The sequence below is a fragment of the Tachypleus tridentatus genome, chromosome 10, assembly GCF_004210375.1.
Source record: "Tachypleus tridentatus isolate NWPU-2018 chromosome 10, ASM421037v1, whole genome shotgun sequence".
Lineage (NCBI taxonomy): Eukaryota > Metazoa > Arthropoda > Merostomata > Xiphosura > Limulidae > Tachypleus > Tachypleus tridentatus.
This window is the reverse complement of record NC_134834.1, coordinates 3,085,703-3,104,604: the sequence shown is the minus strand read 5'-3', so window position 1 is coordinate 3,104,604 and position 18,902 is coordinate 3,085,703. Positions and strand designations below refer to the sequence as shown.

At 34.3% G+C, this 18,902-nt stretch overlaps 1 protein-coding gene across 3 annotated transcripts in view; it reads right to left on the bottom strand.

Moving 5' to 3' along the window:
* LOC143228637 (ATP-binding cassette sub-family E member 1-like) overlaps positions 1-9,984 on the bottom strand; it is a gene marked incomplete at its 3' end in the record, with an annotated part of 35,792 nt that extends 25,808 nt beyond the window's left edge. Inside the window, 1 exon segment of one of the 3 annotated variants that reach the window (XM_076459864.1) lies at positions 9,903-9,984. 3 annotated transcript variants of the gene reach the window in all.
* Between the last annotated feature and the right edge of the window lie 8,918 nt (positions 9,985-18,902).

The window sequence follows — 18,902 nt, the reverse complement described above, 5'->3', positions numbered from 1 at the left end:
ACAGCAGCAGCAGCTGTGTTACTGATAATGACTAACAATACTGAACCAATAACAGCAGCAGCAGCTGTGTTACTGATAATGACTAACAATACTGAACCAATAATAGCAGCAGCTGTGTTACTGATAATGACTAACAATACTGAACCCATAACAGCAGCAGCAGCTGTGTTACTGATAATGACTAACAATACTGAACCCATAACAGCAGCAGCAGCTGTGTTACTGATAATGACTAACAATACTGAACCAATAACAGCAGCAGCAGCTGTGTTACTGATAATGACTAACAATACTGAACCCATAACAGCAGCAGCTGTGTTACTGATAATGACTAACAATACTGAACCAATAATAGCAGCAGCTGTGTTACTCATAATGACTAACAATACTGAACCAATAACAGCAGCAGCTGTTTTACTGATAATGACTAACAATACTGAACCAATAACAGCAGCAGCTCTCTTACTCATAATGACAATACTGAACCAATAACAGTAGCAGGTGTGTTACTGATAATGACTAACAATACTGAACCAATAACAGCAGCAGCTATCTTACTCATAATGACAATACTGAACCAATAACAGCAGCAGCTGTGTTACTGATAATGAATAGCAATACTGAACCAATAACAGCAGCAGCAGCTGTGTTACTGATAATGACTAACAATACTGAACCAATAACAGCAGCAGCTGTGTTACTCATAATGACTAACAATACTGAACCAATAACAGCAGCAGCAGCTGTGTTACTGATAATGACTAACAATACTGAACCAATAACAGCAGCAGCTGTTTTACTGATAATGACTAACAATAGTGAACCAATAACAGCAGCAGCTATCTTACTCATAATGACAATACTGAACCAATAACAGCAGCAGCTGTGTTACTGATAATGAATAGCAATACTGAACCAATAACAGCAGCAGCAGCTGTGTTACTGATAATGACTAACAATACTGAACCAATAACAGCAGCAGCTGTGTTACTCATAATGACTAACAATACTGAACCAATAACAGCAGCAGCAGCTGTGTTACTGATAATACCTAACAATACTGAACCAATAACAGCAGCAGCAGCAGCTGTGTTACTGATAATGACTAACAATACTGAACCAATAATAGCAGCAGCAGCTGTGTTACTGATGACTAACAATACTGAACCAATAATAGCAGCAGCAGCTGTTTTACTGATAATGACTAACAATACTGAACCAATAACAGCAGCAGCTATCTTACTCATAATGACAATACTGAACCAATAACAGCAGCAGCTGTGTTACTGATAATGTCTAACAATACTGATCCAATAACAGCAGTAGCTATCTTACTCATAATGACAATACTGAACCAATAATAGCAGCAGCTGTGTTACTGATAATGACAATACTGAACCAATAATAGCAGCAGCTGTGTTACTGATAATGACAATACTGAACCAATAATAGCAGCAGCAGCTGTGTTACTGATAATGACTAACAATACTGAACCAATAACAGCAGCAGCTGTGTTACTGACAATGACTAACAATACTGAACCAATAACAGCAGCAGCTATACTGAACCAATAACAGCAGCAGCTATACTGAACCAATAACAGCAGCAGCTGTGTTACTGATAATGACTAACAATACTGAACCGATAATAGCAGCAGCTGTGTTACTGATAATGACTAACAATACTGAACCAATAATAGCAGCAGCTGTGTTACTGATAATGACAATACTGAACCAATAATAGCATAAGCTGTGTTACTGATGATGACAGTACTGAACCAATAACAGCAGCAGCTCTCTTACTCATAATGACAATACTGAACCAATAACAGTAGCAGGTGTGTTACTGATAATGAATAACAATACTGAACCAATAACAGCAGCAGCTGTGTTACTGATAATGAATAGCAATACTGAACCAATAACAGCAGCAGCTGTGTTACTGATAATGAATAGCAATACTGAACCAATAACAGCAGCAGCAGCTGTGTTACTGATAATGACTAACAATACTGAACCAATAACAGCAGCAGCTGTGTTACTCATAATGACTAACAATACTGAACCAATAACAGCAGCAGCAGCTGTGTTACTGATAATGCCTAACAATACTGAACCAATAACAGCAGCAGCAGCTGTGTTACTGATAATGCCTAACAATACTGAACCAATAACAGCAGCGGCAGCTGTGTTACTGATAATGCCTAACAATACTGAACCAATAACAGCAGCGGCAGCTGTGTTACTGATAATGCCTAACAATACTGAACCAATAACAGCAGCGGCAGCTGTGTTACTGATAATGACTAACAATACTGAACCAATAACAGCAGCGGCAGCTGTGTTACTGATAATGACTAACAATACTGAACCAATAACAGCAGCAGCTGTTTTACTGATAATGACTAACAATACTGAACCAATAATAGCAGCAGCTGTGTTACTCATAATGACTAACAATACTGAACCAATAATAGCAGCAGCTGTGTTACTCATAATGACTAACAATACTGAACCAATAATAGCAGCAGCTGTGTTACTGATAATGACTAACAATACTGAACCAATAATAGCAGCAGCTGTGTTACTCATAATGACTAACAATACTGAACCAATAACAGCAGCAGCAGCTGTGTTACTGATAATGCCTGACAATACTGAACCAATAACAGCAGCAGCAGCTGTGTTACTGATAATGCCTAACAATACTGAACCAATAACAGCAGCAGCAGCTGTGTTACTGATAATGCCTAACAATACTGAACCAATAACAGCAGCAGCTGTGTTACTGATAATGACTAACAATACTGAACCAATAACAGCAGCAGCAGCTGTGTTACTGATAATGACTAACAATACTGAACCAATAATAGCAGCAGCAGCTGTGTTACTGATAATGACTAACAATACTGAACCAATAATAGCAGCAGCAGCTGTGTTACTGATAATGACTAACAATACTGAACCAATAATAGCAGCAGCAGCTATGTTACTGATAATGACTAACAATACTGAACCAATAACAGCAGCAGCTGTTTTACTGATAATGACTAACAATAGTGAACCAATAATAGCAGCAGCTGTGTTACTCATAATGACTAACAATACTGAACCAATAATAGCAGCAGCTGTGTTACTGATAATGACTAACAATACTGAACCAATAATAGCAGCAGCAGCTGTGTTACTGATAATGACTAACAATACTGAACCAATAATAGCAGCAGCAGCTGTGTTACTGATAATGACTAACAATACTGAACCAATAATAGCAGCAGCAGCTGTGTTACTGATAATGACTAACAATAGTGAACCAATAATAGCAGCAGCTGTGTTACTCATAATGACTAACAATACTGAACCAATAACAGCAGCAGCAGCTGTGTTACTGATAATGACTAACAATACTGAACCAATAATAGCAGCAGCAGCTGTGTTACTGATAATGACTAACAATACTGAACCAATAATAGCAGCAGCAGCTGTGTTACTGATAATGACTAACAATACTGAACCAATAATAGCAGCAGCAGCTGTGTTACTGATAATGACTAACAATACTGAACCAATAATAGCAGCAGCAGCTGTGTTACTGATAATGACTAACAATACTGAACCAATAATAGCAGCAGCAGCTGTTTTACTGATAATGACTAACAATACTGAACCAATAACAGCAGCAGCTGTGTTACTGATAATGACTAACAATACTGAACCAATAACAGCAGCAGCTATCTTACTCATAATGACAATACTGAACCAATAACAGCAGCAGCTGTGTTACTGATAATGAATAGCAATACTGAACCAATAACAGCAGCAGCTCTCTTACTCATAATGACAATACTGAACCAATAACAGCAGCAGCTCTCTTACTCATAATGACAATACTGAACCAATAACAGTAGCAGGTGTGTTACTGATAATGAATAACAATACTGAACCAATAATAGCAGCAGCTGTGTTACTAATAATGACAATAGTGAACAGATAATAGAAGAAGCTGTGTTACTAATAATGATTCTTGACCAATAATAACCGCAGCTACTCTTAAACATATTGACTTGAAGTGTATGAAGTTACATTGTGAAGGAGAAATTTATAGGAGTGATTCAAGATAGTTACATTTATCAGAAACAGAAAATCAACAAGATATTCCACTTTATATTGATTGTTAAAAACTAGCATGGATAAAGCTGCAAAAGACAACATTGAGGGTTTGTTTTTGGTGAATTTCACAAAATGCAACTCAAGACCCATCCTCAATTTTGAAGTGATAGTCTAGGGGAATTGTAGCTATTTAAAACCATCAACTCTTTTACCAAAAAATAGTAGGACTGACCACCATGTTATAACACCCCCACAGCTGACAAATTAACACGTTCGATGATTAGATTTGAATATTCAACCAACAGTAAACAATACTTACAGAACATGTCCTACACAATAACAACATGTACTTATAGAACAACAGGTTCTACATGGTAAACATTTATAAAACTTGTTCTGTACATTTATCACAGGTTAAAATGATTACATGCAACATAATTAAACAATTTTCTTTCAATATTATTAACTCAATAATATTCTAAAACTCACAAACATTACTGATAAGAATACAAAGACAATCAAAGTACTGTAATAACAATTCTGACTGGCCTTAAAAATAAAAGTTTATTGATGAATCAGTAAAGCCTAGATTGGCTACTGTACAGATGACAGGTGACCTGATCAAGTAAATGGTGTCTTTAGTATCAACTGTTTACTAAATGTAAAAGTTTTCAAAGTAATCCAATTTGATGTTTGTTACTCTTTTTATGATGACCAAAAAAATTCGAAACTATGTTCACTCCTCTACGTAAAAAATTTTCTCAACCCAATGTTTACATACATAGTAATTGACGTAACAAAAAGGAGTTCAGACTTTCAAATACTTCACTAGGACCTCATGACAAAAAATGAGTTTTCAGGACTTCCAACAGTAACTAGTGAAGTGCAAAAAACGAAAATACGCAGAGTTTATACTTTAAAAAATATGTGGGTTCAGAATTCTTACACAATAGAAACTTTTGAATAAACAGTTGGAACTCTGAGGAAAGTGGAGTCAGTGAAAATGAGGAAGAACATCAAGAAATATGAAATTCTTGAACCAGTGTAACACTGTAGTAGCTCTGTTGTTTTGAATACATGTAGCAGTAAAAACCACTATTACAATTATGTTCAAGTTACCATTATGAACATTATGTGAAAAAAATGATGGTGCCAAACTGGTGAAACAAACAATTCTCTTTATAAGAACAGTGTAGTTCAGTCGTCTTGATTCATTACCAACTTGACGTCAGAACAGTGTAGTTCAGTCGTCTGGATTCATTACCAACTCGACATCAGAACGGTGTAGTTCAGTCCTCTATATTCATTACCATGTTGATGTCAGAACAGTGTAGTTCAGTCATCTATATTCATTACCAGGTTGATGTTAGAGTCTGTTTTTAAGTAGTTAAATAAATTATTCAGATTAGAATATAAAGTATAATCAATATTTAATGGAAAATGACCTATTTTAAATATTCAATAAAATATATAAATAACAAAACAGGAGGAAGAGATTTTCAAAACTTTTAATAACAGCACACAACCTTAGAAAATACAGGTTGGTTCTAACATTGAAATGTGTATCGATTTGGTTCAGAAATTATTATATTTATTTAAGGCCTATCTGCTTTAACAGTTCTCATAATTTTCAAACCTTTCTATTCAAACAATAGAATACTCATTTTAATAATTTATCATTTTGCCTTACAAAATACCTGCCATTTTATCTCATTATTAATTTAAATAAACTTTTAATGACAAAATTGGCAGACAGAAATGTTTAGTTGGTTGAGGCATTCCATGGAACTGTGTTTGCAGTTATCCGAGGCTTCAAAACTGATAAATTTCACTACATGACTATTACTTAACATATTCCACAAGAGAATCTCTCGAGCTTGACCTGCCTGCTGTCCACAAGAGTTGACTGTACAAATGCCAGACAGTCCGAGATTTGAAACACAGACTGGCAAGTAGAAAAGTGTACTTTTAATTACAGTGGTAATTATAACATTGTAATCTGTATTTGTTTCTTGTAGAAAATATAATGAGGCAAGTCACAAGGAAGTTGCTATTTGACCTAATACAAGCATTCCCTGTCAAGATTTTAAATATCACAATAACCAGACCTTAATTATTTATACAGTCAATATGCAGAAATGAACAGCCCCTGTATATTACCAACTCCAATGGCTTACAACTTTGGCATGTTTCTCTTTTATTGGCACAACTCCAGTCATGTGTTTGGAACGCCCTATCTGAATAACTCATTTCTGTCATTCAAAACACTTTGAGGGTGGCCATAAAATTCATGTTTGCCAAAGTGCAAGAAACCTAAAGTCTACAAGTTTTTCTGTATTTTCATATCACAATATTATATACAGTCAAGCTACTATCATTTACGACCAATAATAAAACGCTACACACAATTCAGCTGCTATCATTTACGACCAATAATAAAACGCTACACACAATTCAGCTGCCATCATTTACGACCAATAATAAAACGCTACACACAATTCAGCTGCTATCATTTACGACCAATAATAAAACGCTACACACAATTCAGCTGCTATCATTTACGACCAATAATAAAACGCTACACACAATTCAGCTGCTATCATTTACAGCCAATAATAAAACGCTACACACAATTCAGCTGCTATCATTTACGACCAATAATAAAACGCTACACACAATTCAGCTGCTATCATTTACGACCAATAACAAAACATTACACAAATTCAGCCATTATAATTTACGACCAATAACATTACATATAATTCAGCCACTATCACTATATTTTATGACTAAATGAAAAGAAACGGCAAGGCAACTATGAAGTTTTTATCCTGACACTAACACAGATCTTTCACAACTTGATACTAGAAAGAAGACAGTCACTCAACACCACACAGATCTTTCACAGCTTGATACTAGAAAGAAGACAGTCACTCAACACCACACAGATCTTTCACAGCTTGATACTAGAAAGAAGACAGTCACTCAACACCACACAGATCTTTCAGAGCTTGATACTAGAAAGAAGACAGTCACTCAACACCACACAGATCTTTCAGAGCTTGATACTAGAAAGAAGACAGTCACTCAACACCACACAGATCTTTCTCAGCTTGATACTAGAAAGAAGACAGTCACTCAACACCACACAGATCTTTCTCAGCTTGATACTAGAAAGAAGACAGTCACTCAACACCACACAGATCTTTCTCAGCTTGATACTAAAAAGAAGACAGTCACTCAACACCACACAGATCTTTCTCAGCTTGATACTAAAAAGAAGACAGTCACTCAACACCACACAGATCTTTCAGAGCTTGATACTAGAAAGAAGACAGTCACTCAACACCACACAGATCTTTCAGAGCTTGATACTAGAAAGAAGACAGTCACTCAACACCACACAGATCTTTCTCAGCTTGATACTAGAAAGAAGACAGTCACTCAACACCACACAGATCTTTCTCAGCTTGATACTAGAAAGAAGACAGTCACTCAACACCACACAGATCTTTCTCAGCTTGATACTAGAAAGAAGACAGTCACTCAACACCACACAGATCTTTCTCAGCTTGATACTAGAAAGAAGACAGTCACTCAACACCACACAACTTCCAACCCTTCACTGGCTACTTAAACAGTGGGATCTGACTGCCACTTATGCCCACAACCCCAAAGTGTAAAATGTGATTTTACAGAATAAGGCCATAAACCCTCAGATTCAGAGTCGAGCATGGGCATCCCCAGCCCATAAACAACTATTTTTCATTATATAGGGTGGCCCATAAGTCCTTACCCATCCATATATCTTATATTTCCAGTGTATCTGTGTGCTGTCCCTCATTCTCACTGCATAATATTATATGATGCCATGTTCTGCGAGACATTTTCCTCAACATAGCAGAGGTTATTGTTCCAAATGCCACAGTAACAGCTATCTTCAACTCATCATTGGTATTATAACGTTGTTTAGACACAATATATGGACGGATAGAGACTTACGAGCCACCCTGTACATCAAGGCATGGCCAGATGATTAAGACACTTGACTCATAATTCGAGGGTTATGGGTTCGAATCCACGTCGCACCAAACGTGTTCGCCCTTCCAACTGTGGGGACATTATAATGTTACAGTCAATCCCACTACTCTTTGGTAAAAGAGTAGCCCAAGAGTTGGCAGTGGGTGGTGATGACTAGTTACCTTCCCTCTAGTCTTAAACTGCTAAATTGGGGATGGCTAGCACAAATAGCTCTCAAGTAGCTTTGTACAAAATTCAAAAACAAACAATTATACAGCAATGATGTTGTAATTTGGCTTGTAATAGTACATGAACAGATGAAAATTTAAATTGCTAAAAAACTTACATTATGAAACATTTTATAAGATGAGACATAAGTTTGGATTGTTCTACACAGATCTAATGCTAGTGTTACACCTGCAAAACTGAATTGCAAACAAATCTACATTTAAACAAATATTTTATAAGATACTAAATTACAAAAATGTACAAAGTTTGTGCTATGAAACTAACAGAGAATAAAATAGCTTCCAACCCTTGTAATGAACCTCCTTTGGTTCAGGTGTCACATGCAATATTAATTTTAAAAGACATGCAACTTTCTTGTGTATCATGATATTGGGTATGACTTTTATCACAGTATTAGTCATGCAAATAAATGTGCAATCACGCAAACTGATTATGAAAAATAATACTTTTTAAATTTTCTTCAAAGTTGGATCAAATAAGTAATTCCAAATCACTTTTTATGAAGTTCAAAACAAATTCAACATTTATTTAGTTACATAAATAGTGCTAATGTAATTTATTACTTTAGACTTACTAGTAGTTCCTTTGAACTTTAAACAAAAATAACATGATTATTTCTGATGCAGAAAATTTTCATTAAACTAAGTAAATGAACTTGTTGATAGAAATGGAAAGCAGTACATGAAATATCCTCTATTAATAAGTACTTCAAGTCGAAAACGCGAGTTTCCTAAATCTATAACAATTCTATCGTGTGACACCTCCTGTGCAATGGATGGAGGCCTAAATGATACAATGCTGTTACATATTCTTTTGTTGCGTAGGATTTTTTAAATCATCCGAAGTCCAGTTCACGTAACACTAACGAACCGATATCTTCAACATTTGCTACGCCTAAATTCTTCACTTCAAACTTTGAAATCATTCTAGGCCTAATATCAGAAATAATGCACTACTATAACTTTCAACAAAAATTCCATTATTCATTATTGATAAATGATGACTATCTTACTGATTAAGATATAGAAACACTAACACTTACTGAATGACTTTTACTCGAATAATTTCCTGTTTCGTTATTCACACACTGAATACTCAATGATTCACTTAATTTAGCCCACTGATAGTAATATTCATTCTGAAGTTCTAACAAAACATATTTGTAATTAATGAACCCATCCAGATTTTATAAGAACTTCCTATATCTTATCTTTCTGCGCCCCCTAGTTAACATCTAAATTAAAATTAAAAATACAACTTAAAATAACAAAAAACCCTTCTCAATTTCCAGTACGATTCCAACAGGTCCCACCACCAGAACAATCCAATATGTTCAATATGATACTCAACTTCATGCTAACGTATTGCAATAACAATCAGTGAAAAAATAACAGTTAGGGTCAACATTATTCGACTAAAATAAGTAACAGACACTATTTGTAGCTTTTAATAAATTATCCTATATATCATAAAATTAAAACTTTGACAAATAACATTAAAATTAACATAAAATATATTGCTTACCGGTACACGTGAGCAAGATGGCGAAAAACGGTCACCGAAAGAGGGAACTAGTTCCACTGGTAAGAGTCGCTACGCATACGATAATTCCACTACATATATTTATATATATATATATATATATCAAAATAAATACTTGAAATTTTAATGTCGTAAATAAACTTTCCTGAAAAACACACCTTACAACTAAATAATAATATTAAATAAACTTGACATATCCGTATTGAAACGGTCTGAAAACCTATGATGAATGGCATGTAACCAAGAAAGGAATTTAAAATTAATGAATTATATGAAGAAATAGCTTCCCTACGAAAGGGCCCGGCATGGCCAGATAGTTAAGGCACTTGACTCGTAATCTGAGGGTCGCGGGTCCGAATTCCCATCACACCAAACATACTCGCCCTTTCAGCTTTGGAACGTTATAAAGTTACGGTCAACACCACAATTCGTTGGTAAAAGAGTAGCCCAAGAGTTGGCGGTGGGTGGTGATTACTAGCTGCCTTCCATTTAGTCATACACTGCTAAATTAGGGACGGCTAGCGCAGATAGCCCTCGTGTAGCTATTATAAAAGCAATCGAGTTTCATATAGTACTTCTCTGATCGTATTTATCATGAGCTTGTATGTGTACTTAGAATGCATAATAAGAAGATTGTATTGTAAAAAGTATAACTTAATGATAAATATAACATTTCAAAGATCGTCAGCATCAAATAACACGGTTTAAATGTATTACTTATTCTTCCTTGAAAGAAAGCTTACCTACTTCCCGAACATTCTCGAATTATCAGTTTTTTGTTTTTTCGTGATGACGAGAAACCCACTTGAAGTAAAAATATACCTAAGAACGGCTCTTATGAGTATTAATACTTTTACTAATAATTTTTGTTTGTTTGGAAATTTCGCACAAAGCTACTCGAGGGCTATCTGTGCTAGCCGTCCTTAATTTAGCAGTGTAAGACTAGAGGGAAGGCAGCTAGTCATCACCACCCACCGCCAACTCTTGGGCTACTCTTTACCAACGAATAGTGGGATTGACCGTCACATTATACACCCCTACGGCTGGGAGGGCGAGCATGTTTAGCGCGACGCGGGCGCGAACTCGCGACCCTCGGATTACGAGTCGCACGCCTTACGCGCTAGGCCATGCCGGGCCCTTTTTACTAATAAAGCAGAGAACAATGTTTCGACTTTCTTAATTAGTAACAGTGTTAATACCCACATCAGCCGTCCTGAGATATATATAGTTTATTGTCTTGTTAATTTATTGTAATTATGTGTTATAGCTTTTACTGATATGTGTCATTTTAGAAGTATTTGAATGAAACAAACCACTGTTACTCGATTAGGAAAGTAGGTACAAGCTTCAGTCATAGTATGGATATTCTTAATAATTATTTTTTTTTTTAAGTTTACTACCCAAAAATCTAAGCTGGCTGCCATTTTGCCAGTAAAGTTGGTTTTTTTCAATACGCATAACCCCTTTGTTGTCCAATTTCTACTGTGAAGTATTAAATATACTTTTATTACACTTCAAAAACGTTCCTGATATTCCAAGTTCACTACCATGTTGTTATACAAACAAAGTGGGCTTTTCTTGATGAATTAAAAATTTATCTCGAATGACGAATGCTTTTCAGCTCATCCCAGTTTTTACGAGTAATTCCTGATGACGAGAAACCCACTTGAAATAAATATGTATCTCAGAACTGCTTGTTTGGGTATTAACACTTTTACTAATAAAGTAGAGTACAACGTTTTGACCTTCTAGGTCATCTTTTTCGTTAACCTGAAGATGACCTAAGAAGGTCAAAAAGTTGTTCTCTGCTTTATTAGTAAAAGTGTTAATGCCTATACCAGCCGTTCTGAGTTACAGTTTTAACGAGTGTAACATCTAAGCAGGTTGATGGTGTTGGACTAGTTTACCTTATAACAGTGTCAAATATTATTGTAAATGAATCGCTTAATGTTGTCTTTAACAGGTCGTTACATCAATACAATTAAAATTCTTAAGCTTGTTTATGAAAAACAATATATCGCATGCAATAGAACAAGTTTTTATGATTATATCAAGGAAACGCTAGATCTTTAATTTTTAACTCATCTGAGAAGAGGTGTTACAAATAGGAACTATCTTCGGTACCAAATGCTTTTCTTACACCTGGAACAATGGTCAATCTTTTTTTACTGTTAGCGTTGATATCTGGTACAGTTAGGATTTCATGCTTTTATAGGTTGCAAAACAAGTGGATTCATTGGCAAAGACAAAACAACCTCTTCGAGCTACTTGTATTCAATACACAGTACAGAGAGGTAATGAAAGAGTTAGGAGTTGAATTCGTTGTAACTAATGACGTAAACATAGCTTGTGAAACCACAGTTTGCAGATGGTATGGATATTAGCATTCATGTGTCAATCGAATCAGGTATGAAACGTTGTTTAAAGGACAAGGTTTGGTTTGGAGTTTGGTATGAAATGAGTAATCTACCAAACATTGGAAGAAAGTCCTCGATGCAAACTTTCATTTACCAAATCCCAACAGAAATGGGTGGAAAATAAAATGTTAAGTTTCTTGAATGACCAAAGAACTAGTTCAAAAGTATTGCTTGAATTTGCCAACTGGCAATGCCTGTTCAAGAACAGACTTTGGGTGTATTAATAAACATGGTTAGGAAACTTCATCCTGTGAAACATCAAAATGTAGTTGAAACTAGTTATGTGTGTGTGTGTGTGTAAGATATACTTGAAATTGATACCAACAATAGTTCTGAGAGACTTTATTCAAACAAAGTCAATATTTTTATTTCAAAATAAACCTTTCATGTGAATGTTTATTATATGTTTACGAATAATGTTGTTTTGCTGTAAAAATATTATCTTTGTTTTAAGTTGGATCAAAATGGAACGTTTTAATGTATTTTTAACAGACATCACCAGTATAAAACTTTCAAAATACCACACATAGAAGTAATAACCATACAAAAAGTTACATACTTATACACTGTGATAATGAAGAATTATAATTTATTTAAGTACCCATAAAATGGATGAACACTCACTCGTTTGAAACAGAATGGTTGCAACAGCATTTATTTTACAAAAATGCACATTTGTAATATTTTTTTGTTGGTTGATCTCAAATGTGGGAAAAACAAATGTACACTTTTTTGGTAAAGTCTGTTCTGGAAACAAAAGAATTTGGTTATTGCATGGACAGAGTATTCTTCAAAACATTAGTTAGGGTACACTAGAGGATTACACAACCAATACTGTTTGTTAAAACTACATAAACTGTACATACAAAGAATTTGTAAATTAATTATATTAGGAAGGTATAAAAACACACAGTACATCTGTGTACTAAATACATCACCAGATAATAGAGAAAAAATCAGATAAGCCACCAAATCCTAGTTAAAAAACATTTTAAAAAGTACATTAACATAGAACTAATCCAGGAACAAACTATAGATAAGACTAGACATGAAATTGAATTAGACTGGTCTTTCAAGGAATGCAAGGTAACACATAACATTTGTGAAATGCACTGAAGAATAAGAGAGATAAAAGAGAGCCTACTAGCATTTACCTAAGTCATAAAAACATAAAGATGGCCAGAAACGTTTGGACATTTGTGATGTTAAGGGGTAAGAAGGGTACTTGACAGAACTCTACAATAATGTAAAGAATGAGAAAGAAGACTTACAGGTGACAGAACCAGTTAATAATGGATTAACAGTTCCAGAAATTGAAACATGAAAAGCTGTTACAGGATCAAAACAGTCTCTGAATAAACTGGGTCACATCAGAAAGCACATTCAGCCTTGGGATGTTTGGTGAGAATTATGTGAGCACAACAAACATGCTATATTTGTTTTTGACACAATTAATGTGGAGTTCAAGTTAATATACTGAATAAGATATCAGAATCATAAAAGATTTAAACTGGTGTCTGGTAGCAGCAGTTAGAATAGAGAACAAATCATTTGGTTTGTGGTTAAACGGGGCATACAACATGTATTCATATTCTTATCAACATAATATGTACACAGAAATGACAAAACAAACAATCTCAGAGTTGATCAGGAAAGAAGGAAAAGATCAGGTTACAAAAATGTAACTTGTTAACCAAACCTCTTTATGACAGACGTTCCAATACTTTACATTTTGTTAACCAAACCTCTTTATGACAGACGTTCCAATACTTTACATTTTATTAACCAAATCTCTTTATGACAGACGTTCCAATACTTTATATTTTATTAACCAAACCTCTTTATGACAGACGTTCCAATACTTTACATTTTATTAACCAAACCTCTTTATGACAGACGTTCCAATACTTTACATTTTATTAACCAAACCTCTTTATGACAGACGTTCCAATACTTTACATTTTGGAACATCATGAACGACTTAATACAACTGGAAACATCCAAGAGTTTTATGCCCTCAACCAAACTTAATTAATTATGTCTGTATCAGTATGATTAATGTAAAAATAAAATCAAAGGTCAAAATTGATTGAACTCGGTTAATAACAACATTTTACTTTCACCCACCCAATTATCCTGTAGCTAAGCTCCTAATCCTTTGTGGCACTTCATCATTCACATAAAATGTGTCTTGTCCTGGTGTAAACCTTGTCTTGCCCCGATGTTCTACTGACATGGGGTAAACCTTGTTTTGCCCCGTTGTTCTACTGACATGGGGTGAACCTTGTTTTGCCCTGTTGTTCTACTGACATGGGGTAAACCTTGTTTTGCCCTGGTGTCCTACTGACATGGGGTAAACCTTCTTTTGCCCTGGTGTTCTACTGACATGGGGTAAACCTTGTTTTGCCCTGGTGTTCTACTGACATGAAGTACACCTTGTTTTGCCCTGCTGTTCTACTGACATGGGGTAAACCTTGACTTGCCCCGTTGTTCTACTGACATGGGGTAAACCTTGTTTTGCCCTGTTGTTCTACTGACATGGGGTAAACCTTGTTTTGCCCTGGTGTTCTACTGACATGGTGTAAACCTTGTTTTGCCCTGTTGTTCTACTGACATGGGGTATACCTTGTTTTGCCCTGGTGTTCTACTGACATGGGGTAAACCTTGTTTTGCCGTGGTGTTCTACTGACATGGGGTAAACCTTGTTTTGCCCTAGTGTTCTACTGACATCAGGTAAATCTTGTTTTGCCCTGTTGTTCTACTGACATGGGGTAAACCTTGTTTTGCCCTGGTGTTCTACTGACATCAGGTAAACCTTGTTTTGCCCTGTTGTTCTACTGACATGGGGTAAACCTTGTTTTGCCCTGGTGTTCTACTGACATGAGGTAAACCTTGTTTTGCCCCGGTGTTCTTCTGACATGGGGTAAACCTTGTTTTGCCCTGGTGTTCTACTGACATGAGGTAAACCTTGTTTTGCCCCGGTGTTCTTCTGACATGGGGTAAACCTTGTTTTGCCCTGGTGTTCTACTGACATGAGGTAAACCTTGTTTTGCCCCGGTGTTCTTCTGACATGGGGTAAACCTTGTTTTGCCCTGGTGTTCTACTGACATGGGGTAAACCTTGTTTTGCCCTGTTGTTCCATAAGGTATCCCTATCATTATTCCAGACCAGTAAGTTCAGAATGATTTTCATATTTCTTCTTCTCTTTTCATGAACATCTCAAATTAAAATGAATTTCTTTTTTTGTCAATTTCTGAAATTTGTCCAACACCACCTTTGAACCCATTATCCTAAATCACTGTTGATAAATTGTACCAAAATTGGCTTTTTGAAAATTAGGAAACAAATTTCATTTGTTTTTATCTCAGAACATCAAACCTGATTTTTAGTCTTACCAAAAGATTCCCTCACTTTAACTACATCCTCACCAGTGATCATTTGTTTTTATCTCAGAACATCAAACCTGATTTTTAGTGTTACCAAAAGGTTCCCTCACTTTAACTACATCCTCGCCAGTGATTAACAATAAGTACAAATTTTATCTGAAAAGCCCTCCTGAATAATTTGATGAAATCTAGTTTACTTCTTATGATCTTTATCAACATGTTGTGGATTATTCTCCAATAATTATAGCATTACTACTTTAATTTAAAACAGTACTGAACTCATTATGTAGTTTATTTCTCATTATCCACCTCAACAGGCAGTTTATAAGAATTGCTAATTAAAACAAAAAAACAATATAGGTTCAACCTCTTGCTTTTGGCTTTTTGTCTTCAACTTTAACAAACTACAGTTTATTGTTTGTACAAAGATCCATCTATCTCACCATGCTCTTTCTAAAAGCATTACTTATTAAATACCTTAAAACTTTGAAATTCTATTACAATTACTCTTCAAAAGTAACCAAGTGTAATAATTCCATTAAAACTATAGCTCTTAATTAATATTGTGATTTTAAAACACCTCACATTCAAACAACACCATTTGCATTCATTCTTCAATTTACAGATGTGACAGACTTGTTTCTAAACTAATCATTCAAACTAGGTTTTCTGGTAAATCTTGAGTCATAACTAAGTAATTATGTGTTAAATCTTGAGTCATAACTAAGTAATAATGTGTTAAATCTTGAGTCATAACTAAGTAATAATGTGTTAAATCTTGAGTCATAACTAAGTAATAATGTGTTAAATCTTGAGTCATAACTAAGTAATAATGTGTTAAATCTTGAGTCATAACTAAGTAATAATGTGTTAAATCTTGAGTCATAACTAAGTAATAATGTGTTAAATCTTGAGTCATAACTAAGTAATAATGTCTTAAATCTTGAGTCATAACTAAGTAATAATGTGTTAAATCTTGAGTCATAACTAAGTAATAATGTGTTAAATCTTGAGTCATAACTAAGTAATAATGTGTTAAATCTTGAGTCATAACTAAGTAATAATGTGTTAAATCTTGAGTCATAACTAAGTAATAATGTGTTAAATCTTGAGTCATAACTAAGTAATAATGTGTTAAATCTTGAGTCATAACTAAGTAATAATGTGTTAAATCTTGAGTCATAACTAAGTAATAATGTCTTAAATCTTGAGTCATAACTAAGTAATAATGTCTTAAATCTTGAGTCATAACTAAGTAATAATGTCTTAAATCTTGAGTCATAACTAAGTAATAATGTCTTAAATCTTGAGTCATAACTAAGTAATAATGTGTTAAATCTCGAGTCATAACTAAGTAATAATGTGTTAAATCTCGAGTCATAACTAAGTAATAATGTGTTAAACCTCGAGTCATAACTAAGTAATAATGTGTTAAATCTCGAGTCATAACTAAGTAATAATGTGTTAAATCTCGAGTCATAACTAAGTAATAATGTGTTAAATCTCGAGTCATAACTAAGTAATAATGTGTTAAATCTCGAGTCATAACTAAGTAATAATGTGTTAAATCTCGAGTCATAACTAAGTAATAATGTGTTAAATCTTGAGTCATAACATTTTAAATAAAAATTATAAACAAAAGTTATCAACATTTTTTAATTAATTTTACATTTCTGAAATCTGTTTATAATCACAAAAGAGAAATACTATTTGAAAATCACGTTTTATGTAAACATTATATAAATCAGGAGAGCCAGTTAGAAGAAAAAGTTAAGAAATTGGTTTGTTTGTTTTAAAATTTGTGCAAAGTTACACAAAGGCTACCTACACTAGCCATCCCTAATTTACAGTGTAAGACAAGAGGGAAAGCAGCTAGTCATCACCATCCACTAACAACTCTTGGGCTACTCTTTTACCAGTGAATAGTGGGATTGACCGACACATTATAATGCTCTCATGGCTGAAAGGGAGAGTATGTTTCATGCAACAGGGATTCGAATACGTGACCCTCGGATTGCGAGTCGAGTGCCTTAACCCACCTGGTCATGCTAGGCCGTTATGAAGAGATACAAAAAATAAAATAAAACATGTTGCTGCAAACACTAAATCAGGGAAACATTTCTTTTAAAAAATGTTATCTGTGGATATTTTACAGTAAATTCATGATTCACATGTAATTTTTTATCTTTTTGAAACAAATAGATGGAAGCCTAAAGATATGACTAAGAATTTTAACAGTTAAAAACACTTCATAATAAGGTAACCTATAGGTTCAGCAATGTAATGTTGAATATACTTCATAACAAAGTATCCTATAGGTTCAGCAATGTAATGTTGAATATACTTCATAATAAAGTAACATATAGGTTCAGCAATGTAATGTTGAATATACTTCATGATAAGGTAACCTATAGGTTCAGCAATGTAATGTTGAATATACTTCATGATAAGGTAAACTATAGATTTAGCAATGTAATGTTGAATATACTTCTTGATAAGGTAACCTATAGGTTCAGCAATGTAATGTTGAATATACTTCATGATAAGGTAACCTATAGGTTCAACCTTTCTCAAATTTTGTGTATCTCATTCTTTATTTTTACACATGGAGACACAAGGTCAGCCTTTCAATTTCAGATAGCTTTTAGATTTTTTCTACCAGATGCAAACATAGAACACCAACTGTTGGTTGAAGTTCTAATGAAGGAGACTGTAGTCCTACTAATGGTGTTAGTGAACAAAGTTTTAGATACAAGTTTGGATCCTATCTTGTGTATAATGTTTTATGTCAAATAGATCTCATGTTTTGGTTAACAATACCACAAGTCGTAAAACTGGAGCATAACAGTGTGCAGTAACCAACATTAAAACTAATAAATATGACAAACATTTACTTTAAATTAAAACTAGTATATGGAAGAAATGAATGTAGCCTGAAATTAGAACCAGTCAACATTAAAACTAGTAAATACCAGTTAACGTGTACTGAAATTAGATGCAGCCAAGTAGCAAATACCAGTGAATATGTACTGAAATTAGAACCAATAAATAACAGTTAACAATTTACTGATATTAAAATTAGTAAATACTAATTAGTGTACTGAAATTGAAACCAGTAAATACCAGTTAATGTTTACTGAAATTAAAACCAGTAAATACCAGTTAATGTTTACTAAAAT